This window comes from Bos indicus x Bos taurus, chromosome 9 (genome assembly GCF_003369695.1).
Source record: "Bos indicus x Bos taurus breed Angus x Brahman F1 hybrid chromosome 9, Bos_hybrid_MaternalHap_v2.0, whole genome shotgun sequence".
Classification (NCBI taxonomy): Eukaryota; Metazoa; Chordata; class Mammalia; order Artiodactyla; family Bovidae; genus Bos; species Bos indicus x Bos taurus.
Window position 1 is genome coordinate 85,954,357 of NC_040084.1, and position 25,985 is coordinate 85,980,341.

Here is a 25,985-nt window from a genome sequence, read left to right on the forward strand (position 1 = left end):
TAACGAAATCCAACTTATCAGTTTTTTCTTTTATGGATCATGCTTTTGTTGTTGTATCTAAAAACCCTTTGTCAAGCACAAGATCATCTATGTGTTTTCTCCTGTTATTTTCTAGAAGTCTTACAGTTTTGCATTTTACATTTATTTCTGTGATCTGTTTTGAGTTTATTTTTGTGAGAGGAGTAAGGTGTGTGTCTAGATTAATTTTTTGCATGTGAATGTCCAGTTGTCCCAATACCAATTGTTGAAAAGACTATTTTGTTTCCATTGAATTGCCTTTGCTCCTTTGTTAAAGTTCAGTTTACTTTACTTGTGTGGGTCTATTTCTGGGCACTCTGTTCTGTTTCATTGTTCTATTCATTTATTCTTTTGCCAATACCAACCGTCTTGATTACTATAGCTTTAGAGTAAGTCTTGAATTTGGGTAGTGTAAGTCCTGTGACTATGTTCTTTTCCTTCAATATTGTGTTGGCTATTCTGGGTCTTTTGTCTTTCTATACAAAGTTTAGAACCAGTTTGTCCATATTAAAAAATTAATAATAACTTGCTGAGATTTTAACTGGGAGTGCATTGATATAAAGTTGGAAGAACTGACATCTTGACAGTATTGAACTTCGTATATTCAAGTAAATGGAATACCGCTCCATTTATCTTCTTTGATTTCTTTTATCAGAGGATTTTCATTGCCTCTTGTAGATCTTATACCTATTTCATGATTTATACCTGAGGATTTCATTTTGGGGTGCTAATGTAAGTGACATTATGTTTTTAATTTCATATTCAAATTGTTCATTGCTGGTAGATGAGAAAGCAATTAACTTTGTATATTAACCTTGTATCCTGTGATCTTGCTGTAATTTCTTATTTGTTCCAGGAGGTTTTTGCTGTCGTTATTGATTTTGGGGGATTTTCTACATAGACAACCATGTTATTTGTGAACAAAGATAGTTTTATTTCTTCCTTCCCAATCTGGATACTTTTTATTTCTTTTCCTTGTCTATTGCATTCATTTAGGACTTTGGTATGATGTTGAATACAAGTGGTGAAAGTGGTTATGCTTGCTTTGTTCTTGATATTGGAAGGAAAGCATCTGCTTTCTCACCATTAAGCGATGTTAGTTGTAGGGTTTTTGTACATGCTCTTTATCAATTTAAGGAAATTCCCCCTCTGTTCCTAACTCAATGAGTTTTTTTTAAATCATAAACGGATATTGGATTTTGTCAATAGTGCTTGTTCTACATATATTGATATGATCATATGATTTTTCTTCTTCTTGTTATGATTGCATTAATTGATTTTTCAAATGTTGAGCTAGTCTTCCATACTGGAATAAATTCCAGTTGGTCATGGTTTATAAGTCATTTTATGTGTGTGCATGTGTTCAGTATCTCAGTCATGTCCGACTCTTTGTGACCCCATGGACTGTAGCCCACTTGGCTCCTCTGTCCATGGGATTTTTATACATTGTTGGATCCGGTCCCATCACTTCATGGGAAATAGATGGAGAAACAGTGCAAACAGTGTCAGACTTTATTTTTTGGGGCTCCAAAATCACTGCAGATTGTGACTGCAGCCATGAAATTAAAAGACGCTTACTCCTTGGAAGGAAAGTTATGACCAACCTAGATAGCATATTCAAAAGCAGAGACATTACTTTGCCAACAAAGGTTCGTCTAGTCAAGGCTGTGGTTTTTCTTGTGGTCATGTATGGATGTGAGAGTTGGACTATGAAGAAGGCTGAGTGCCGAAGAATTGATGCTTTTGAACTGTGATGTTGGAGAAGACTCTTGAGAGTCCCTTGGACTGCAAGGAGATCCAACCAGTCCATTCTGAAGGAGATCAGCCCTGGGATTTCTTTGGAAGGAATGATGCTAAAGCTGAAACTCCAGTACTTTGGCCACCTCATTCGAAGAGTTGACTCACTGGAAAAGACTCTGATGCTGGGAAGGATTGGGGGCAGGAGGAGAAGGGGATGACAGAGGATGAGATGGCTGGATGGCATCACTGACCTGATGGACGTGAGTCTGGGTGAACTCTGGGAGTTGGTGATGGACAGGGAGGCCTGGTGTGCTGTGATTCATGGGGTCGCAAAAAGTCAGACACGACTGAGCGACTGAACTGAACTGGATTTAATTTGCTAACATTTTGTACAGGATTTGTGCACCTGTGTTCATAAGAAATATTGGTCTGGTTTTCTTTCTTATAATGTAGTTTTCTTTCTTATAATGTCTTGGTCTGGTTTTGGTGTTAGGATTATGTCGACCTCATAGAATTACTTAGGAGGCATCTTCTGTTTCTGTTTCCTCTTTATCCATGTTTACTTCTAGACTTATTCATAAGCCCAAAAAGAGTCAATAATCCTAAACTCACATGATCAACACAGGCCTGTCTCATTTCATATGTTGCATCATATGTAAGAGAACAGGGACAGCCATTAGATTTAATCATCATGTGGCCTTAGGCTTCAACATTTAGTAAAACTCCCATTCAAGCCAGAAATATCTTATTATCAACATTAGCATAAAGAAAAAAATTTTCTGCAAGTCATCCTTGCCCTGGCAATAGTACCAAGATTAACGGTCAATAAATGCCTGTCTATTTGTTTGGCATCATTGTAAGTTAAGCAGAATAGCTTTCAGAAAATTTCCCTCCATAGGGACAATGCTAGACTGAGAGATGTATACTCAGAAAATAAGCAGCCTTTTGTAACGAAAATTCCTCTGAATAAAACTGCCTTCAAAATATTTTGCAGCAACAATGAGAAAAGAGCTTCTGCAGGAAAAATAAAAAGCAAAACCCTGACTCTAATTCCAAGGCCAATGACACCACGCTGTATATAATACAGTTTCTTTTGTGCAAAAGTAAGAGCATGAGTACAAAGGGAACATTTATGAGAGCCAGCATGATCAATTTGAAGAAAATAGTGGCCAGAAACTGCAATCCAATTTTTTTTTCCTGTCTAGAAAATCAATGAACCACAAGCATCTAATAAATCGGTCAATTATACTCAGATGCTAGGCTCTACAAAAGATGTGATATTAGGTTTTGCAAATCATTACTGTCTTACAGAGATTTTATGACAGTAAGTTCCACTGATTAAAATGCCAGTATAAAACATAGCCTTTCATTCCAATAGCTAGTACAGACTCATCTTCTGTAATGATGAAACGTAATAATTAGATAGTGGGCAAAACCCACATGTTAGCAAACAACAACAACAACAAAATCAGACTGCACAAAGAAAATGAAAGAGCTGTTGAGACACAACAGAGGTGGCTTCAGGCTTAGAGCCCCAGTGAAAGCACCCAGAGCAACACCCCCATCTCTCAGATGGCAGTTGCTGGGCATGTTTCCATAACAACTCCAAGGGCTTGGCTGAGGACTTATCACTGGGGGTGCAGAGTTAGATTTCTCTGAAAGGGAAATTTTAAATTCTTTTAATTAAAAAATTAAAAAAAATTATTCCTAACTTAAAAAATGGAGATCATTTCTAAAGCCTTTGAGTTCTTTGTCAGCCCCACTGCCTAGGGTACCATTGCCTGGCATGACAAATTCCCCTTTGTTTTCTGTAGTCAGACCTTTTAGGATAAACCAGGCCAGAGGCTTCCTGACGTTACAGCAGGGCTGGTTTAGTTTCCATCACCAGCCACAAGGCCCTAAGAAGGACTCTGGGCCTGAGTGAAAATTCTCTTTTGGGTGGAAAGACGCTCCTAGCAATGATGGAACAGATAAAAATCATTACTTAGGCCTTGCCCTGGCTCTTCCTTTTGTACTCTCTGCTCCTATTTTCCTCAGCCCTGACTGCCCAGGAAATGAAAGGGAACTCTGTCTCCCATCTCTTTCTTCTAAGGTAAAGCTCTGCTGAAAATGTACAATATTATTCAATCATGAGAGATGCCGTGTTAAATGCTTGACTCCAGACTGTGAGTGACCCTCTGTCTCAGGCTTGTCCGGACAATGGCTGTTAGGGACTGAATGTTTGCATCTCCCTCAAAATTCACGTATTGAAGCCCTAATTTGCAATGTGTCTGTTCTTGGAGATGCTGTCTCTAAGGGAGTAATCACAACCAAATGAGCTCGTGGGGTGGGGCCCTGATTTGATAGGATTACTTTCCTTTGTGGCTCAGCAATAAAGAATCCACTTGCAATACAGGAGACAAGTTCTATCCCTTGGTAGGGAAGATCCCTGGGAGAAGGAAATGTCAACCTGCTCCAGTATTCTTGCTGGGATAATCCCGTGGACAGAGGAGCCTGGCCGACTATAGTCCATGGGGTCACAGAGTCAGACATGACTGAGCGACTGAGCACACTGGAAGACAGGGACTTTCCTGGTGGTCCAGTGGTTAGGACTTCACTTTCCAATGCAGGAGTGTGGGTTTGATCCCTGGTCAGATATCTAAGATCCCACGTGCCTCGTGGCCAGAAAACCAAAACAGAAGACAGAAACAATATTGTAACAAATACAATAAAGACTTAAAAACTGTTCACATCAAAAAAATAAAGAAGAAGAAGAAGAGACACAGGAAAACTCTTTCTCTCTCTTCCTCTCACCCTCCCTCAGCCCCATCTCTTCACACACAAGAGAACAAAGCAAGAAGGCAGTTGTCTGAGTGCCAGGAAGAAAGCTCTCTCACCAGAAACCAAATCAACTGGAATACTGAACTTCTCACTTCCAGAGCGGTCAGAAAAACGTATATTCTGTAGTTTAAGCCACCCAGTCTATGGGGTTTTGTTATGACAGCTCCGGCAGACTAATATTCCTTGAGAGAGGGAGACAGTCATTACCTAAGATTCTGTCCATCAGACGCAGATGGTATCAGCCTTGGCAGTCCTGGAAGCCTGCAATAAAAAACACCACATCACTGACCTTCATGTTTGGCGTCTTCTCCCATACATGCAAATGTGCCTGGCAATCTTAAGGTGAGACAGCATTTTTAGTGTGACTTCTAGGTAATGACTGCCCTGGTGTCTGCTTAGTTTATGGTGTGGGGGCTGCTGAAACCTCATGACACAACTATTGAACACTTTGAGCATTGTCATAATTTCTTACAGATGGACACAGATGGTCCAGAACTTTCACTAAGACTGAGCAACCTGTGAGTGATCAGGAAAGAAACCATGAGGGACTGGAAATTGGACTCAGCCTCTCTGCTTGATCCTTGGGTACCACTCTTGGCGGCACAGTGGAGAATTGGTTTTGACATCTTTGTCCCATCAAAGTCTTTGTTTCTCCCTGACACTCCTTGCCACCTCATCTGTTCACTTACAGCCTGTGCTAAGGTTGTGACTGAATGGCACCTTCTCATTAGGAACAACCCAGGGGGAGAGACAGAGGGTTGCATGCATGGAACTGATTGTGATTTGTTCTTTTCTTACAGTAATCAGTGACATCTTGGTTGATTCCTTCTTATTTTCATCGTTACTGCTTACTGCGAATATTCTTTTCTTTCGGTTTTGTCTCTTACCTGTTTTTTTATCCTCCAAATGAACATTCTCAAAGAAATCTTTGACCCTGGATTGATTAATATCTTAGCTATTGTTTATGAACTACCACACATTGAAATCTAATTACTTCTACTGTTTCTAGTTTCTCATTTTAAAATAAATTCCCTGGAGCTTTAGACTCCTCCTCCTCCTCTATGATTTTCAAATATTAAGTGAATAAACGCAATAGAGATTCTGGTTCGGAATCCAGTAATGATTCTGTTTGATGGAAACACTATGTGTGAAGCCCGTCTGCCAGTTCTGTGGGTGGTACCTCTACCTAATGGGTCAATGTTTAACAGTTGGTGCTCTGGAGGTCTTTGTGAATACCCGTGGGTATAAACCACTCCCCCATCACATATTCAGGCCGCCAACATCATGTCACTAATGTGGCATTCGGAAGAGATCCATACAGTAGTCTTTCAGGCTCCTGCTTGGTATGGATAGCAGGTCTAATTATGTCATAGAAAGGGATATTTAAACCTCTATACCAGCTCTTTGATTAGACCCCTGCTCTTAGAGGTTCCTTGTGCCTTGAAACCAGACTTTGTTACCTCACTCTGCATCTCCACTGCATGCACTAGCTCCCCAAACACTATGAAGAAAATATAACAAGGCTTTAAAAATGTAGCAGAATCTGACCATCTTCCTGTACCCTTCCTCCCCAAGGCCACATCCCTCACCTCTCTAGTTCAAAAGCAATATTTCAACATAAAAAACCACTTCCACTCCATCTATGTGCTGTGCTGTGCTGTCGCATCCGACTCTTTGTGATCCCATGGATTATATCCCGCCAGGCTCCTCTGTCCATGGGGATTCTCCAGGCAAGAATACTGGAGTGGATTGCCATGCCTTCCTCCAGGGGATCTTCCCAACCAAGGGATTGAACCTTAAACCTGCAGTGCAGGCAGATTCTTTATTGTCTGAGCCACTAGGGAAGCCCGTGAATACTGGAGTGCATAGTCTATCCCTTCTCCAGAGGATCTTCCTGACTCAGGAATTGAACTGGGGTCTCCTGCACTGCAGGCACATTCTTTACCAGCTGAGCTACCAGGGAAGCCCCCACTACATCTATATGAGGATGTTCATTCAATAAGCATTGATAAGTACAAGAAAATTGGAATGACATTGGTGTGATCATGATACATAGTTAATTTTATTTATACAAAATAAAAACAAGAGCAAGTGAGACTTCTAGTTATCTGCTCATGTCAGAAATAACGAAAATGTTTACTGCACCTGTCCTGTGGTACATCCAGTGGTCAGTGGTGGTGGCAGGGACGGTGGTTTATTCACCAGGGCAGCTCTCTCTTGTGGTTTCAAGAATCATTCCTGGCTCTCCAGCCTCAAACCTACTTCTCCAGCATTCCCCAAAGTTTTGTGGGCTGCCCACTATCCTTTACATAAACTGCTTTTCTGCTAAGTTGAACTGAGCTGGCTTTTGCTTACAACTATGAGAAGGCAATGGCATCCCACTCCAGTACTTTTGCCTGGAAAATCCCATGTACAGAGGAGCCTGGGGTTGCTAGAGTCGGACACAACTGTGCGACTTCACTTTCACTTTTCACTTTCATGCATTGGAGAAGGAAATGGCAACCCACTCCAGTGTTCTTGCCTGGAGAATCCCAGGGACGGGGGAGCCTGGTGGGCTGCCGTCTATGGGGTTGCACAGAGTCGGACACGACTGAAGCGACTTAGCAGCAGCAACAGCAGCAAGAAGAGTTTATGCTCTGAAGCTAGACAGCTTTGGGTCAACTCCCAGATGCCAGACTTACTAGCTTGTGTCCTTAAGCATAGTTCTCTATATGACTCAGGTTTCTCAACTGTAAAAGTGGGGTAATGCTTCTTCTAGAGTTATTGTGAGGCTTAAATGAGTTAATACATATAAAGTTAACTCTTATAGCAATGCCTGGCACATTGTAAGCCCTCAATAAGTGTTAGTTATTATCATCATGCTGAGTACAGTTTAGCAAAAATTGGTTGACGTCAACCAGCTCCAAATACAAAGGAGAAACAAACAGCCACTAAACCATTGCTTTTTATGGCACATACTTTACATTTTCTCAAACATAAAAAACCGCTTCATAGTATAATAGCTTCGAACTTGATACAGAACAGAGAATATGTATTTAGTTTTTCCGTGGAAATCAGCAGTTTAGAAGTTGATCACTCTTTAAATCCAGCATCTGTTAATGTTTAAAGCAATTCATAGTTTTCCTCAGAGCACATGAGTTTAGACAAAGACAACAACAAACAAAAGTTCCAAAATGGACTCACTAGCTGGTTTGCATAAAATGAAATGATTTGAATAAAATCTCTATATGAACTGTGTATGTGCTTATTCAGTTCCGTATGAACAAAGCCTGTTATTATCCTCAAAAATTCCTCTGATACTTGCCTTTTCAAATTCTGGAATGGCTATGCAAATTTTAATGTCACATTCTTGTTTCCTTCTTGGCAAAATGCATTGTTTTGCTTTAGTGTTCTAATTTTGTTTTTTAATGTTTTCAATATTTCCAATACATGGGCACCTTTTAAAACTCAGGCCTTTTACTTTTTTTTCTTGCTTGACTCAGAAAAATAGGAAGAAGGGGAACCCCTTGCATTTTCCAAAGTATACTTTACAATGATCAAGTTGGCTCCTGGCTTTACTAGAGATGATTCATTCATTCATTCAACAAATAGACACAGAGTTCCTATCTGGAGCAGGACTGGGATAGAGGCCAGGGATGTCCTGGTGAACAAGGCATAAATAACCCCATCCTCAAAAAGTTTACAGTTTGCTGGGGAGAGAGACGGTGAAACTGGCAGTTGTAATGATCTTCCCAACTCAGGGATCGAATCCAGGTCTCCTGCACTGCAGGCAGATTCTTTACCATCTGAGCCCCCAGGGAAGCCTAACACCTCTCCACCACAAGTAAATTCATTGTGCGATGGGAACACAACAGAGGGGCTACCCAGCCCAAACTCAGGGGGTCATTTCCCATAGGAAATGACATTTAGCTGAGACTGGTACAATAAATAAGAATTGGTCTAGTGAAGAACAGTGTTTTTCTCTAATATGCTCGTGTAAGGATATATAATTAAATTGTATAATGCTACAAATATCTTTTATGAATCTTTTAAAAAAGATGATCACAATTTTTAATGTCCTGTAAACATTTGATTTCTTTTGAGAAGCAAGATGGAAATATAGCAGCTTCCCAGACTAAGAATTTTACCCCTATTTGCAGCTCAAGTTGGACTCCTGATTTTTAAAATACTTTAGAAACTTGTCTTAGTCAACTTGGGTTGCTATGGCAAATACCATAGACCGAGTGGCTTAAACAGCAAATGTATATTTCTCACATTTGTTCCAGAGGCTGAAAGTTTGAGATCAGGGAGTGATCAGCATTGTTATTCCTTGGTGAGGACCCTCTTCCTGGCTTGGAGATGGCTCCTTCTAGCCGTGTCCTCACATGGCAGAGAGAGTGAGCTCTGGCCTCTTCATCCCATTTTAAAGGCATCAATCTCATCTTTGATTTAATTGCTCATGACTTTGTCTAAGGCTAATACCCTGGTGACTCAGTGGTAAAGAATCTGCCTGCGATGCAGGAGACCCAGGTTCAATCCCTGAATCAGGAAGATCCCTGGGAGAAGGAAATGGCAACCCTCTCCAGTATTCCTGGCTGGAGAATTCCATGGACAGAGGAGCCTGGCAGGCTACAGTCCATGGGGTTGCAAGGAGTCAGACACAACCTAGCAACTAAACAACAACAAACCTAATTACCTCCCAAAGGCCCTGTCTCCAAATACCATTACTTCAGGGACTAGGGCTTCAGCGTATTGATTTTGGGAGGACACAGACATTCAATCCATTGCAATACTTTACTCTGTAGTTATTCTTAAATTTTATTTTCCCTTTACAAGAAAGTTCATTTTCATCACATGTTTCCCTAGGAGTAAATCACATTCATTAAGGATGAAACAGTGAATGATTAAGCCCAATAAACATAACAAATTGCAAAATGGTTTCTTTAATTCACATTGAAAATTCATACAAAATTGAAGTAGATTGTTTTATAATGACAAATTGGAAGGAACAAAATTATTTTGGTCAAGACATCGATACTTCTACAATGTCTTGTATTTGTTTTGAAATGTTACATTGCCTTTTTCAGTTCTAACATACTAAAACATTGCATATCAAATTGTAAGCTCTCATCAGCCTTGCCTCTCTCTCCTTGCTCTAATTTACAGTACTTCACTGACTAAGCCCCAACCTCGGTCAATCCACTTACCTGCATGTGGTTGAAAATATCCTTTCCACTAGGCTGATGATCAGCACTTTATTCATAACCACAAACCTCCAGAGGCTCTCAGTACTGCTCAGTAACCCCAAGTTTCACCAGTAGGTTTATTATTCCCCTCATGTGAGTTAAGATGCTAACACATGAATTGTCCTAAGAATATAGGAAATGGAGGCAAGCTGGTTTCAATAACTTTGTATTAATAGAATATTGTTAAATTATAATGTGACTGTACCTTCATAAAGAAGTGCTATATAAGATTTCTTCAAAATATTTTTATTTTACTCTATTTTTTAACCTTTGCTCCTGTTGCAAACAGGTGTCACCTTAACTTAAAGGGAATGATGAGGACAGCTACTTAGGATATCAGTCTTTGTCTCTCTGTCTTTCTGAGTTTCGCTCTTTAATTTCTTGAAAACAATTGTGAAGAGAAATGGAAATGTTGAGAAAATCAGATTTGGTAATAATTCATCATAATATAGCCAGGCTTCCCAGGTGGCTCAGTGGTTAAGAATCCACCTCCCAGTGCAGGAGACACAGAGAGGCAAGGTTCAACCCCTGGGTCGGGAAGATCCCCTGGAGGAGGGCATGGCAACCCACTTCAGTATTCTTGCTGGGAAAATCCCATGGACAGAGGAGCCTTGGTGGGCTACAGTCCATGGGGTCACAAAGAGTTGAACACAACTGAGAGACTAAGCACACACACACATATCAAAATACAACTTATAAGCCCTTTAAATAGGTTTGTGCCTAGAAAAAAATGAGAAAGACATAGGAAAACTTGAAAATATTTTGTACCAACCAAAGTACTCAACACCCTAGCAATTGCTTTTAATTTTCAACCCCCTGATTATTTCAGTGGGAATTAAATTAGTCTGCTTTTAAATAACTGAAACATCTTTCATCAGAATGCCAATTTGTAAGATTTAGTTCACACCCAAAGAGAAATTCATTTTATAAGCAATTTGCTTTAAATGCTGGATGTGTAATCTGCATTTTGGGGAGCCTAAACCTGAAAGACTTTTTTTGGATCAAGTTTCAAATTTGAAATCACAAAATTAAATTATGTCAAAAACTTCAAAAAATGTCTTCTGTTTCTTTTAATAGCATTCTAACTATTTATTTGGTTTGGTGGGCATTTATCCTGTTCCTTTATCTGCTGGGTATTCCTCTGTCTCTTCATCTTGTTTAAATTGCTGAGTTTGGGGTGTCCTTTCTGTATTCTAGCAGTTTGTGGAGTTCTATTTATTGTGGCGTTTCCTCGCTCCGTGTGGATTTGTACAGGTGGCTTGTCAACGTTTCTTGGTTAGGGAAGCTTGTGACAGTGTTCTGGTGAGTGGAGCTGTATTTCTTCTCTCTCCTTTTGAAGACTTGGGTTGCTTTTCTGGGTGCCTGATGTCCTCTGCCGGCATTCAGAAGTTGTTTTGTGGAATTTACTCGGCTTTTAAATGTTCTTTTGATGAATTTGTGGGGGAGAAAGTGTTCTCCCCGTCCTACTCCTCCGCCATCTTAGCTCCTCCCTCCTAACTATTTATTTGAAAACAGACTCTCCCAATCTATTCAAACCAGTCACATAATACTATTTAGAGTCATGAGTCTTGCACACATATGCACCTAGAATCCGAACTGTGTGCCCGGAGGGTGTAGATTCACACGTTTGCACGAATTCCCAGGCATGTGTACAGTGCTTTTAGACAGGAATTGGAATGAAGAACCCAGGCACACAGTGTGTGAAGGGAAAAGAGATCAGTGCTCAGTGGACCAAGACTTCTGAGACTCCGGGGACTCCTGGGAAGACAACGACATCCTTTGATCTTGTATGTAAAATCCTGGGAGGTGCGGCCGGGGTGGGAAAGGCCTCATCCAGAAGAAAGAAATAGTATGGGGGAAATGTTCAGGGTTGCCGAGGAGGAGGGCATGTTGAGTATGTTTTGATGTGATATCACTGACAGTTCTATTCCTTTTCAGACCAAGCCAGAGTCCCAGATAGACTGTGGTGCAGTGACCTTGACAAAGGCACCCCAGTTTCTCAGTGAAATGGAAGGACAGGGGACGTACGTGCTTGCTGCTTAACAGAACCATACAACCACTAAGGAAAAAGGGAGCAAGAACGCCTGTTTGTCCACGGCTATGGTGAAGACAACAATCAAAGGTAGAAGCAGGCTCCTGACACGTTTGGAGCATTGGGCACTGCCAGCCAGAGCCACCTTGGGAAGTCACGAAGGTGGGAATCTGGTGGAAGACAGCAATTTATGAGATACTGATGAGAAGGAATTTGAAAGAACTGGGTCCCAGTAAGGCCACCAATGTTCTGGGAAAGATGTAGTAAAATGGAGACAGGTCAGACTCCTTGATCATGAACAACTTTCCACTGATCTTGTCATTTTTTAAACATTTTTATTGGAGTATAGTTGATTTGTGATGTTGTGTTAGTTTTAGGCATACAGCAAAGTGAATCAGTTATTTATATATATATATAATATATATATAATATATATATAATTATATATATATATTATATATATAATATATATATATATAATATATAATATATCCTGTATATATATGTGATATATATATCACATATATATATATAATATATATATATATATATGTGTATATATCCGGTCCCACCATTTCATGGGAAATAGATGGGGACACAGTGGAAAGTGTCAGACTTTATTTTTCTGGGCTCCAAAATCACTACAGATGGTGACTGCAGCCATGAAATTAAAAGACATTCACTCCTTGGAAGGAAAGTTATGACCAGCCTAGACAGCATATTCAAAAGCAGAGACATTACTTTGCCAACAAAGGTTCGTCTAGTCAAGGCTATGGTTTTTCCTGTGGTCATGTATGGGTGTGAGAGTTGGACTGTGAAGAAGGCTAAGCACCGAAGAATTGATGCTTTTGAACTGTGGTGTTGGAGAAGACTCTTGAGAGTCCCTTGGACTGCAAGGAGATCCAACCAGTCCATTTTAAAGGAGATCAGTCCTGGGTATTCTTTGGAAGGACTGATGCTAAAGCTGAAACTCCAGTACTTTGGCCACCTCATGCGAAGAGTTGACTCATTGGAAAAGACTCTGATGCTGGGAGGGATTGGGGGCAGGAGGAGAAGGGGACGACAGAGGATGAGATGGCTGGATGGCATCATTGACTCGATGGATGTGAGTCTGAGTGAACTCCGGGAGTTGGTGATGGACCGGGAGGCCTGGCGTGCTGCGATTCATGGGGTCGCAAAGAGTCGGACACGACTGAGCGACTGATCTGATCTGATCTGATCTGATTCTTTTTTTTAGATTCTTTTCCCATATAGGCCATTACAGAGTACTGAGTAGACTTTCCTATGCGATACAGTAGGTCTTTATTAGTTAATTCTATATATAGTAGTATGTATATGTCAGTCACAATTTGCCAATTTATCCCTCTCTGCTTATACCTGGGAACCATAAATATGTTTTCTACATCCATGATTCTAGTTCTGTTTTGTAAATAAGTTCATTGGTACCCTTGTTTTTTATTCCACATGTAAACAATATCATATGGTATTTGTCTTTCTGGGTCTGTCATACTTCCTTCACTCAGTATGACACTCTCTAGGTCCATCCATGTTGCTGCAAATGGCATTATTTTGTTCATTTTATGGCAGAGTAATATTCCACTATGTATATGTACATGTGTGTGTATATATATACATATACACCATCTTTTTATGCATTTCTCTGTTGAGGGACATGTAGGTTGCTTCCATGTCCTGGCTACTGTAAATAGCTCATTGGTCTTGTCTTTATGTCTAATCTATAAGATTTCTCAGCATGGCCTCTGGACCACCTGCGTTAGAATAACCAGGGACATCTGTTTAAGTTGAAAATTCCCAAGTTCTACTCTTTTTTTTAATTTCTCTTTTACTGTGGTAAAATATATATAACATTTTGTTGGTTGGATGGCATCATTTACTCAATGGACATGAGTTTGAGCAAGCTCCAGGAGTTGGTGATGGACAGGGAAGCCTGGCATGCTGCAGTCCATGGGGTTGCAAAGAGTCAGACATGACTGAGCGACTGAACTGAACTGAACTGATATACAACATAAAAGTTATCATTGTAATCATTTTTAAATGTTCAATTCAGTGGTATTAAGTACAGTCACAGTGTTGTAAAACCATCACCCTTATTCAATCCAGAACTTTCTCATCATCCCAAAGTGAAATTCTATACTTGTTAAACAACTCCTCAATCCCTTTACCCTCACACCCTGGTAACTTCTAATCTACTTTCTGTCTCAGGATTTGCTTAGGCCCACTCTTGAGTGGGGAGTGGCATAATTGATGAGGGAATGTGCATTTTAAAAATATATTTCCCAGGATATTCACGTATATTAGACACTTAAAAAAACACCATGTAAATGGTCACCTTACAAATTCATTACTCTAGACTCTGATGATTTTTTTAAAGTTTGCATGTAAACATTTTTGAGATGAAAACACCATTATTATCAAATAGTGAAATGAGACCCAAAGAGAAAGCCAGGTGTGGAGAGGGAAGCTTGACTATATGAACACTGACTCCTCATCCAACCAGTGGGTTGTCACACTAGTAGAAAATGCCCACATAGCCAATTCTTCATGATAAAGAATAATAAAGAGAAGAGCTTGGGACCAGAGGGAAGCCGAACAACACAGACCAACAGAGCTCAGATGAATCATTAAAGCAGATTCAAGTTTGCTCCAGTATTTTCTGAGATCAAAGCTCCCACATCTGTGGCCTCAGAGACTTTCATTCTGAGCAATCCAGGAAGTTTTCTGACTTCACTCTTTCTCCAGTGCTTTTCCTCTCCAACGCCAACTTTCCTGGAAAGCTAGACTACATTTTCCTTACAGAACACATGTGATATGTGTATATATATATATATATATATATATACACCTATATATATTAATATATAGGGAAGCAGGCCAAAAAGTTTAACCCCAAAATAACTCATATAGTGAAGAAATAAGATAACTATTTGATAGTCTTCCACAGCTCCCAATCACTGGCCAATAGTAAGAAATGAATAGAATGCTCAATACAGTTTGAAGCTTATTCTTATCCAATATTTTATATCTGTGCCCTATTAAATCTTATAGATCTGTCTCTCGGATGGACCTCCCTCCCCTAAGATAACATCGGTGTACAAGCAGAGAAAGGGTATTCCAGGTCCTTGAGTAAGCTGTCCTCTGGTCCTTTGAGCAGTGTCCTGTCCCCTTGATTGCTGGGCACCCTGCTGGTCTGCAAGGCTGAGGTCTGCAGTTGTTGAACTCATGATCCATCCTTTTGGCGCAGTCTCTGCTCCCAGCAGCATCGCCCACGCTGACTCAGCTTCACCTTGGCTCCTGCTGACTGCATACCCCGAAGCCTTTGCCAGGGTCTCCAGCCAGCCAGCTCTATTGGCTGTTCCCTCCCAATCTTTACTGAGGGGTCACCTTGCTCATGACTGGCCCATCAGCTCTCAACATCTGCCTTTCTCATTCATGCCACAATGTTCCATAATTATTCAAAAGTATGCATTCTATAATTTGCTGTTGCCCACAAAATTAGCAATTATTTAAATGTATACTTTTATAGCACTATCTAGGGCTAGTAATATAGCCCTTCCTTATCCTCAGACTCTTAGAGTGCTTTCCCCTTTGTCCCTCTTTTGGTTGACCATCCCCAACAACATATCTGGAGAAGACTCTTGAGAGTCCCTTGGACAGCAAGTAGATCAAACCAGTCAATCCTAAAGGAAATCAACCCTGAATATTCACTATAAGGACTGATGCTGAAGCTCCAATACTTTGGCCACCTGATGCAAAGAACCAACTCCTTGGAAAAGACCCTGATGCTGGGAAAGATTGAAGGTAGAAGGAGAGGGGGCGACAGCAGTTAGATGGCATCATCAACTCAATGGACATGAATTGGAGCAAACTCCAGGAGATAGTGAAGGACAGGGAAGCCTGGCATGCTGCAGGCAGTGGGGTCGCAAAGAGTCGGACACGACATAGTGAGTGAACAAGAACAACAAGATATCAGGTCCACTAGCCTGTTCTGATTTTGGTTATACCGGATCCGAGAGCACCACACTCTAGCATCCTCAAGTGTTCAGCAGCCTGGAAGCTCTCAGAACCCTGTTGTTTAGGGTTTTTACCGAGGTTTCGGTTTCACTACACATGACTGAGTCGTTGGCCATCGGCAATCTGTACATGCTCTAGCCCCTCTCTGCTCAGAGGAGGGGAGAAAGGGAAGGGCAGAGGAGGGACTGAAAGTTCCAACCTACCAATCACAGAATTGGGTCACCTGACAGCCAGCCCCCAGCTTTAAATGATCTAGGTGCTTTCCTCTCCACGTCACCTCATTAACATAACAAAAGACACTTGCTTGTTTTCCTCACTTAGGAAATTAAATTGCAATATTGCAACCACAGTAAAACTGTTAAAATGGTGAATTTTATGTTATATGTGTAATTTACCACAATAAAAAAAATTAAGTACAAAACCAAGATGAACAAAATACTACTACGTGCAGCAACATAGGTGAATCTCAAACACCTTCGGACTGAAGGGAACAAGAGAAAAGAGTGCACTCTGTGGTTTCATTTGGATCTTTACAAAAGCACAGGAGTGCTGGGGTGGGAGCAGCCGTAGTCACATCTGAGGGATGATGGAATTGGTCTAAGGCATGATTGTAATGATGGGTTGCAGGATTGTATAAGTTTATTAAATCTGATCAAAACGTCCAACTAAAATAAGTGAATTTTATGCTGTGTGAATTATACTTCAATTACACTGAGAAAAATTCCTCAGCTTCCCACCTATTTTATTAGCACTGAGAACAGGCATTAAGTCAGTTTTTAAACTCTATGACTTCCTCAAAATAGTTTTTGATTCTAAGCAACATTATTCCAAGAGGATCCCATGTTATGAGGAATTTTGTAAGGATGGAATATATCCATTTTCTGATGGATAATTTCTAGTTACAAAGATGCTTTCTCTTGTATTTGGGCAAAAGCTTCAGTTTCTACTATCTAGTGTTTCTACAGGTGCTAATTTGTCTTTTATTCCAAAAATGGAATAAATATATTACTTAATGCTTCATCTTATGAGATTGGTTCACATTTTCAGACTGAAAAATGTTCCCTGAAATTCCCCATATAAGAAGTAATTTCACTTCCCAGTTAGCAGCTGCTGCTGCTAAGTTGCTTCAGTCGTGTCCGACTCTGTGCGACCTCGTAGACGGCTCCTCTGTCCCTGGGATTCTCCAGGCAAGAACACTGGAGTGGGTTGCCATTTCCTTCTCCAATGCATGAAAGTGAAAAGTGAAACAAGTCACTCAGTCATGTCTGACTCGTAGCGACCCCATGGACTGCAGCCTACCAGGCTCCCCCGTCCATGGGAGTCTCCAGGCAAGAGTACTGGAGTGGGGTGCCACCGCCTTCTCCCCCAGTTAGCTAATAGGAGGATATTATAAGGTAAAGGTTTACATTTACACTTAGCTTGAAGCATGATTTGTTTTCTGCCTTCTTTGGTACCCTCTTTCTACCTCATTGCTCTTGGCTTTCCAGACTGTGCATCAGCATGAGGTCCTACCAGTGTGCTTCCTCTCTCTCATATCTTGTTCACACCCACAGTAGCCTGTGATAAACTGACTTAAGAAACTAAACCAGGCTAATGTGCCTGTTCCAAATAAAGTAGCTATATTTTCCAGATATATGCCTAGGAGTTGGATTGCTGGTGTTTTTTAGGAACCTGTTTTCCATAGTGACAGCACCAATTTGTATTCCCAACAACAGTGTACAAAGGTTCCTTTTTCTCCACACCCTCTCCAGCATTTATTTTTTTGTAGACTTTTTAATGATTGCAGGAAAGACAAAAACTCTTAATTTGAAAAGTTAAGTGCATCTCAGCATTCATAACAGCACTATTTATAACAGCCAGGACATGGAAGCAACTTAAATGTCCATCAACCTGTGAATGAACAAAGAGGATGTGGTATATATACCCAAAGGTAAAATACTCAGCCATAAAAAGGAATGAAATAGTACCGTCTGCATCAACGTGGGTGGACCTAGAGATTATCATATTAAGTGAAGTCAGTCAAAGAAAGACAAATATCATATAGCATCATTTATATGTGGAGTCTTAAAAAATGATACAAATGAACTTATTTACAAAAGAGAAACAGACTTATAGACTTAGAAAACAAATGTATGGTTACCAAAGGGGAAAGGTGGGGTGGGGAGGGATAAATTAGGAGTTTGGGATCAAGACATAAATGCTATTATGTATAAAATAGATAAACAGCAAGGACCTACTGTGTAGCACATGGAACTATATTCAGTATCTTCTAATAACTTATAATGGAAAAGAATCCAAAAAGGAATATATATGTGTGTGTATATATATATATACACATACATAAACATGAGTGCCAAGTCACTTCAGTCGTGTCTGACTCTTTGCAACTCCATGGACTGTAGCCCCCAGGCTCCTCTGTCCATGGGATTCTCCAGGCAAGAATACTGGAGTGAGTTGCCATTTCATCCTCCAGAGTATCTTCCCAACCCAGGGACTGAACCCATGTCTCTTATGTCTCCTGCACTGGCAGGCAGATTCTTTACGTTAGCACTACTTGGGAAGCCCACATAAACATATACAGAAATACACATATACAGAAATATACACACACATATATATGTCTATATGCATGTTGGCACAGCTGAATCACTTTGCTATATACCTGAATCTACACAACATTGTAAATCAACTATACTTCACTAAAACAAAACAAACAGCCTCCTGGAAGAACTTAGGGACTATTCTAGTGAGGAGACTTTCAAGTAGATCTGTGAGGCAGACATTTCTGAAGAGGCTGGTTTTCAATGGCAGAAAGCAAGATGGAATGGATGTTGGGGACCTTCCAGTAAGGCAGGCCCTGCAAAGGGATTGAGTTATAGTTTTGACATCACCAGCAATAACCACTATATGGGGCTGTTCATCTTTTGAGAAATCTGATTCATCCATGTATTGGATTCTGGCAGGGTTGCAGAGTGTTAGTACGGTTTTCTTTTCCCCGGCATTTCTCTTCTCATTTGTATCCTCACGCGGACCCTGCAGAGGAAACTGCAAGCCCACAGTGAAGCAGAAGCCATGCCTCAAAGGAACTGTTGGCTCAAGTGTGAGCCCCAAACATCTGGATTTAAGCTTTCCCAGTCCATCCTGACCACCCCACCCCCCTCCACTCTTCACCACAACCCCAGGGCAGTTCCAGGGCAGACGGGACAGAAGGGTGAGGGACAACTCAGAAAGCAGGAGACTGGACTTCTCAGGAAGGAAACTAGTCTTTTAAAATGTCATCATTACCTCTGAGCTCTCAGTCCAAGCCAGAGGCAGATTTACAAAGACTGTTTTAAGGCTTTCCCTAGAACTGCATCTTGCAAGGCCTGGAAGGGGCTCTAGTAGAGTTTTCACGTGGTCAGATTATTTTTGTGGCAAATATAGTCTTGGAGTGACTTTTGGACCATTCTACATGTTGACTCATTGGAAAAGACTCTGATGCTGGGAGGGATTTGGGGCAGGAAGAGAAGGGGACGACAGAGGATGAGATGGCTGGATGGCATCACTGACTCGATGGACGTGAGTCTGAGTGAACTCCGGGAGTTGGTGATGGACAGGGAGGCCTGGCATGCTGCAGTTAATGGGGTCGAAAAGAGTCGGACACGACTGAGCAACTGAACTGAACTGAATATGTCTTAAACTATAACAAGCAAAAGTTCTTTTTTTTAAATTGATTTATTTTTAATTAGAGGATAATTGCTTTCCAATATTTGTTGGTTTCTGCCATACATCAACATGAGTCAGCCATAGGTAAACATATGTTCCCTCCCTCTTGAACCTCCCACCTCCCACCCAGAGCAAAAGTTTTCATATAATAATGCTTAAAAATCAAATGGGAAAATGACAGTCACTTTAAGAGGAAAATAGGCAAAGGACAGAAGCTGAGATCCTTGGATAGAAGCTGTTAGATATTTAACACAACCAATTAAGAATGCTGTTTCTTTCACACTTTCTTCCATTCTATCACACTTCCCTGAAGTAAGACAGTGTCAAAGTGGTGGGGCAGTTTTAGGACAATTAAGGGAAAGTTTTGTTAGGACAATCTAAATGGTTTAGTTGGGATCGAAGGTTCGTAGTCACCTGAGAGGATAGGCTTGTAGTCACATGCTGTTAGTGTAGCAACAGCTGCAAGATTCCCCCTACTCCCTGCTAGGCTGTCTCCCCTTGTGTCAAGACTTGAAAGTGCAGGACAAGGGATCAGATTGCTACCTGACCTTTTGCTGTGAAAGTGAAAGTCGCTCAGTCTTGTCTGACTCTTTGCGACCCTGTGGACTGTACCGTCCATGGAATTCTCCAGGCCAACAATGCTGGAGTGGGTAGCCTTTCCCTTCTCCAGGGGATCCTCCCAACCCAGGGATCGAACCCAGGTGTCCCACATTGCAGGCAGATTCTTTACCAGCTGAGCCACAAGGGAAGCCCAAGAATACTTGAGTGGGTAGTCTATCCCTTCTCCAGCAGATCTTCCAGACCCAGGAATCAAACCGGGGTCTTCTGCATTGCAGGCGGATTCTTTACCAAGTGACCTTTTGCTGTAGGTCAAACTACTGCACAATTGTACTCATCTCACATGCTAGTAAAGTAATGCTCAAAATTCTCCAAGCCAGGCTTCTGCAATACGTGAACCATGAACTTCCTGATGTTCAAGCTGGTTTTAGAAAAGGCAGAGGAACCAGAGATCAAATTGCCAACATCCACTGGATCATGGAAAAAGCAAGAGAGTTGCAGAAAAACATCTCTTTCTGCTTTATTGACTATGCCAAAGCCTTTGACTGTGTGGATCACAATAAACTGTGGAAAATTCTGAAAGAGATGGGAATACCAGACCACCTGACCTGCCTCTTGAGAAATCTGTATGCAGGTCAGGAAGCAACAGTTAGAACTGGACATGGAACAACAGACTGGTTCCAAATAGGAAAAGGAGTATGTCAAGGCTGTATATTATCACCCTGCTTATTTAACTTATATGCAGAGTACTTCATGAGAAACGCTGGACTGGAAGAAGCACAAGCTGGAATCAAGATTGCCGGGAGAAATATCAATAACCTCAGATATGCAGATGACACTACCCTTATGGCAGAAAGTGAAGAGGAACTCAAAAGCCTCTTGATGAAAGTGAAAGTGGAGAGTGAAAAAGTTGGCTTAAAGCTCAGCATTCAGAAAACGAAGATCATGGCATCCAGTCCCATCACTTTATGGGAAATAGATGGGGAAATAATGGAAACAGTGTCAGACTTTATTTTTTGGGGCTCCAAAATCACTGCAGATGATGACTGCAGCCATGAAATTAAAAGACGCTTCCTCCTTGGAAGGAAAGTTATGACCAACCTAAATAGCATATTGAAAGCAGAGACATTACTTTGCCAACAAAGGTCCATCTAGTCAAGGCTATGGTTTTTCCTGTGGTCATGTATGGATGTGAGAGTTGGACTGTGAAGAAGGCTGAGCGCCGAAGAATTGATGCTTCAAAAGAGGAGCATCTTGAGAGACTCTTGAGAGTCCCTTGGACTGCAAAGAGATCCAACCAGTCCATTCTGAAGGAGATCAGCCCTGGGATTTCTTTGGAAGGAATGATGCTGAAGCTGAAACTCCAGTACTTTGGCCACCTCGTGCGAAGAGTTGACTCATTGGAAAAGACTCTGATGCTGGGAGGGATTGGGGGCAGGAGGAGAAGGGGACGACAGAGGATGAGATGGCTGGATGGCATCACTGACTCGATGGACGTGAGTCTGAGTGAACTCTGGGAGTTGGTGATGGACAGGGAGGCCTGGCGTGCTGCGATTCATGGGGTCACAAAGAGTTGGACACGACTGAGCGACTGAACTGAACTGAACTGAATGGAAAAGAGTTAAAAACGGTAGGGTGTGGACTTCCCTGGTGGTCCAGTGGCTAAGACTCCACAGTCCCAGTGCAGGGGGCCTGGGTTCGACCCTGGTCAGAGAACTAGCTCCAACGGACCGCAATTGAGAGTTTGCCTGCTGCAACTAAAGATCTGCATGCTGCAACTAAGACCCAGCGCAGCCAAATAAATAAAAATAAAAAAAAATGTAGGGGGTGTATGTCAACCCCGGTCTCCCAGTTTATCCATTCCCCCTTTAGCCCCCTGGTAATCATTAAGTTTATTTGCTGGATCTGTGACTGGATTTCTGTTTTGTAAAAAGTTCATTCATATCATTTTTTCAAATTCCACATGTAAGTGCCATCATATGATATTTATGTTTCTTTAAGGACCTACCGTACAGCCCAGGGAGCGGTAACGTCTGTAAGCTCTGTGATGACCTATATGGGGAAAGAATCTAAAAAGACAGAGGATATATGTGTATGTAGGCTTCCCAGATGGCTCCAGCGGCAAAGAATCTGCCTGCCAGTGCAGGAGATGCAGAAGGCGGAGCTTCGATCCCTGGGTCAGGAAGATCCCCTGCAGGAGGAAATGGCAACTCGCTCCAATATGCTTGCCTGGGAACTGGGAAATCCCATGGACAGAGGAGCCTGGAGGGCTACAGTCCATGGAGTTGCAAAGAGTTGGACTTGACTGAGCACACATACGTTATGTACATTTGATTCACTTTGCTCTACAGTTGAAACCAATACAACATTGTAAATTAACTATACTCAGTAAAAATTAAACAAGCAAATGAAAGGTGTAGTCTTGTAAAACTGTGTAAGTGATGCTTTTAGTGCTCTCCAATCCCCGGTGAAAATAGAAGCTCTCTTGTTATAAATATTTTTGATAATGCAACATATAAAAAATGCCTTTGCAAATTGTTTTCTCTTATGACAGGAACTATGTAAAATATAATTTATCAAAATTCCTATAGCAGTAGGGCAGAAACCTGTAGTTACACTACATGGAGCAAGTGTATCTGTGTGTGATGTTACATGTTTATATCCTAGATATCAATACATAGTTTTTAGTCAACCATGCTAGAGACAAATTATCTTTCTGTTTTCTGTATTAAAAAATTATAGCAAAATGGTTCTCACATGAAGAGGTGATCAAAGGTTATATAACTAAAATATGTAAGGAAAATAATGTAATAGTTATATAATAACTTTCATGCAGTTAATAAATAAAAACATCCTGTAAATCCTCTGGATTTTGTTATGTTAATGACATATATCAATGTATTAGTCAAAATTCTCCAGAGAAACAGCACCAGTGGAATATATGTAGGTATATGTATATAAGAAGAGATTTATTACATAAATTGACTTTTACAGTTATGGAAGCTAATTACGTCTCATGATCTGTGAAGGCAGGCTATGGATCCAGGAAATCTGGTGGTATAATTCAGCCTGAGTTCAAAAGTCTAAGAACTGGGAGGGAGGGGTGCATATGTCCATACCAGCATCCAGAAGCATGAGAACCAGGAGTGCCAGCCTCCAGGGCAGGAGACCAATGTCTCAGCAGAGAGAGCATGCATTCACCCTGTCTCCACGCTTTTGTTCTGTTCAGGCTCTGAGTGCGTGGAATGATGCCCACCCACATGGGGAGGGCTGTCTGCTTTACACAGTTCAACAATTCAAATGCTAATCTCTTCTGGAAATAACCTCCAAGTCACACCCAGAAATAATATTTTACCAGCTGTCTGAGATTCCCTTAGCCAGTCAAGTTGGCGAATAAAATTAACCATCACCATCAACTTTATAATATCTTCATAACTTCTTGTAATTATTCTTGTCATCCTAAACAAATAACTCCTATGCCTAATTCTGTATTCATATTTTTGTATTCTTGTCTTCAAGCAGGGCTTCCAAGCTGTATTAATTTGGGATCCCCCCAAAATCTGCATCATTGGTCTCTTTGATTATTTTTCTTCTCAGTTTAGATCCAGCTTTCGGCCTCCTACTTCTCCTTTGCAGATACTTAAAACCACTGCCTCCTCTCCATTTGCCTAGTAAAACTCCAGCCTAGGTTAAGCACAGCTGAACACCTACTCAGCGCCTGTACACAAGTAACTGAACTGGGCAACAGGAAAACACAGCACTGGTGCTGACTAGGCTCGCTTTAAATTCAGGGCCACCCATTTAAGATGCGCTCAGTACCACTCACCAGTCCTCCTGGGCTTCTTCATGTGTGTTTCTCACTCTCTGAAATACTCATGCCACAGCACATTCCCTTTCCTCAAACCTGCTATATTCTCTTACTCAAGCACAGTCTCTTGCCCACATCTTCACACTCAGTTACCTCATATTCTACTGATAAAACAGATGCCACCACCCAAGAATTTCTCTATTCCCATGCCAGTAAATTTCTAACACATGCCCTTTTTTTTCAATGGATAAAGTGCTGTTAAAGACCAAACCTTGCACTTAATTCTGGATCCATCCTTCTTATGCAAATATCACCTGTCTTTCCTAAGTTATCAGTTCACTCCTTTCTACCAAATCATTCCTATCACCACACTAACTCTGATATTTCCTGCCTTTGAAAAAGAGAGAGGGAAAAAAAAGAAAAAGAGAGAGGGGAAAAGAGACAGTGACAGAAAGAGTCAGAGACAGAATGAGACACCGGAGAGACAGAGGGACTCCTAAACCCTGTAAACTTTTCAGCTGTTGTCCCAGGTTCCTACTCGCCTTCACAGCAAGCAGATCATCTCAAAGGTGTTTCTATACACACTTTATAGTCAGTCGCAGCACACACACATGCTCCAAATCCGACCATGTCTCACTACCTCCACCACGGTTATTCAAGTCCGAGACACCATCATCTCTAGCCTGGATTACTTCACTCAACTCTTACATCCAGTTCTTCAAAGAGCAGCAAGATCAATATTTTAAAATGCCAGACCTGGTTAAAATCTCTGTGATTACTCCAATAACTTCCTATCCTATCTACAATGAAATAGAAAACTGCTTCTCTGGTAGCTCAGCTGGTAAAGAATCTGTCTGCAATGTGGGAGACCTGGGTTCAATCACTGGGTTGGGAAGATGCCCTGGAGAAGGGCATGGCAACCCATTCCAGTATTCTTGCCTGGAGAATCCCTGTGGACAGAGGAGCCTGGCATGCCACAGTCCATGGGGTTGCAAAGAGTTGGACATGACTGAGCAACTAAGCACATACAAACATACCTGAAACTAACACAACATTGTAAATCAACTATAGTCCAATACAGTTTTTAAAAAATGGAAACTCTTTGTCCTGGTTTACAAGCACAACCACAATCTGACATCTTTTCTTTTTCTCTAATTTGCTTTTTAACTGTGGTGTTGGAGAAGAGTCTTGAGAGTCCCTTGGACTGCAAGGAGATCCAACCAGTCCATTCTGAAGGAGATAAGCCCTGGGATTTCTTTGGAAGGAATGATGCTAAAGCTGAAACTCCAGTACTTTGGCCACCTCATGCGAAGAGTTGACTCATTGGAAAAGACTCTGATGCTGGGAGGGATTGGGGGCAGGAGGAGAAGGGGATGACAGAGGATGAGATGACTGGATAGCATCACTCACTCGATGGATGTGAGTCTGAGTGAACTCCGGGAGTTGGTGATGGACAGGGAGGCCTGGCATGCTGCGATTCATGGGGTCGCAAAGAGTCGGACACGAGTGAGCAACCGATCTGAACTGAACTGAACTGAACTTTCTATCTCATTTACTATGCTCTGTAGCACATCAGATTGCTTGCTGTTCCTGGAACAAGTGAATTTCTGACTAGGGGACTCTGTAGTTTCTGTTCCCTCTGCTTGGTGTACTGTTCTTTAAGATTTTCATATAGCTCATCCCTTAATGCCCATTTGCTTGTTGTTGTTGTTCAGTCGCTAAGTCATGTCCGACTCTTTGAAGCCCCATGATGGACTGCAGCATGCCAGGCTTCCCTGTCCTTCACTGTCTCCCAGAATTTGCTCAAACTCATGTCCATTGAGTCAGTGATACTCACTACCTGGTCTTCATATCTGTTTATTTGTTTTCCGTTTTTATGTTTATCCTTTGTCTCCTCCACTAGAATACAAATTCCATGAAGGCAAGAGCATTATATCTTTTGTTCTCTGCTACATCTCAGGGCCTAGGACAGTGCATCACAGATAGTAAAAACTCAATAAATATTCTGAATGAATGTAAGAGTGAATGAATAGATTAGCTCTTTAAC

The 25,985-nt window shown here is 41.3% G+C and overlaps 1 long non-coding RNA gene across 1 annotated transcript; it reads left to right on the forward strand.

The window, feature by feature from the left end:
* Window positions 1-400: 400 nt before the first annotated feature.
* On the forward strand, window positions 401-5,698 carry LOC113898526. The gene is made up of 2 exons (XR_003512674.1): window positions 401-750; window positions 5,053-5,698. It is a non-coding gene; the product is annotated as an uncharacterized LOC113898526 (long non-coding RNA).
* Window positions 5,699-25,985: the final 20,287 nt, after the last annotated feature.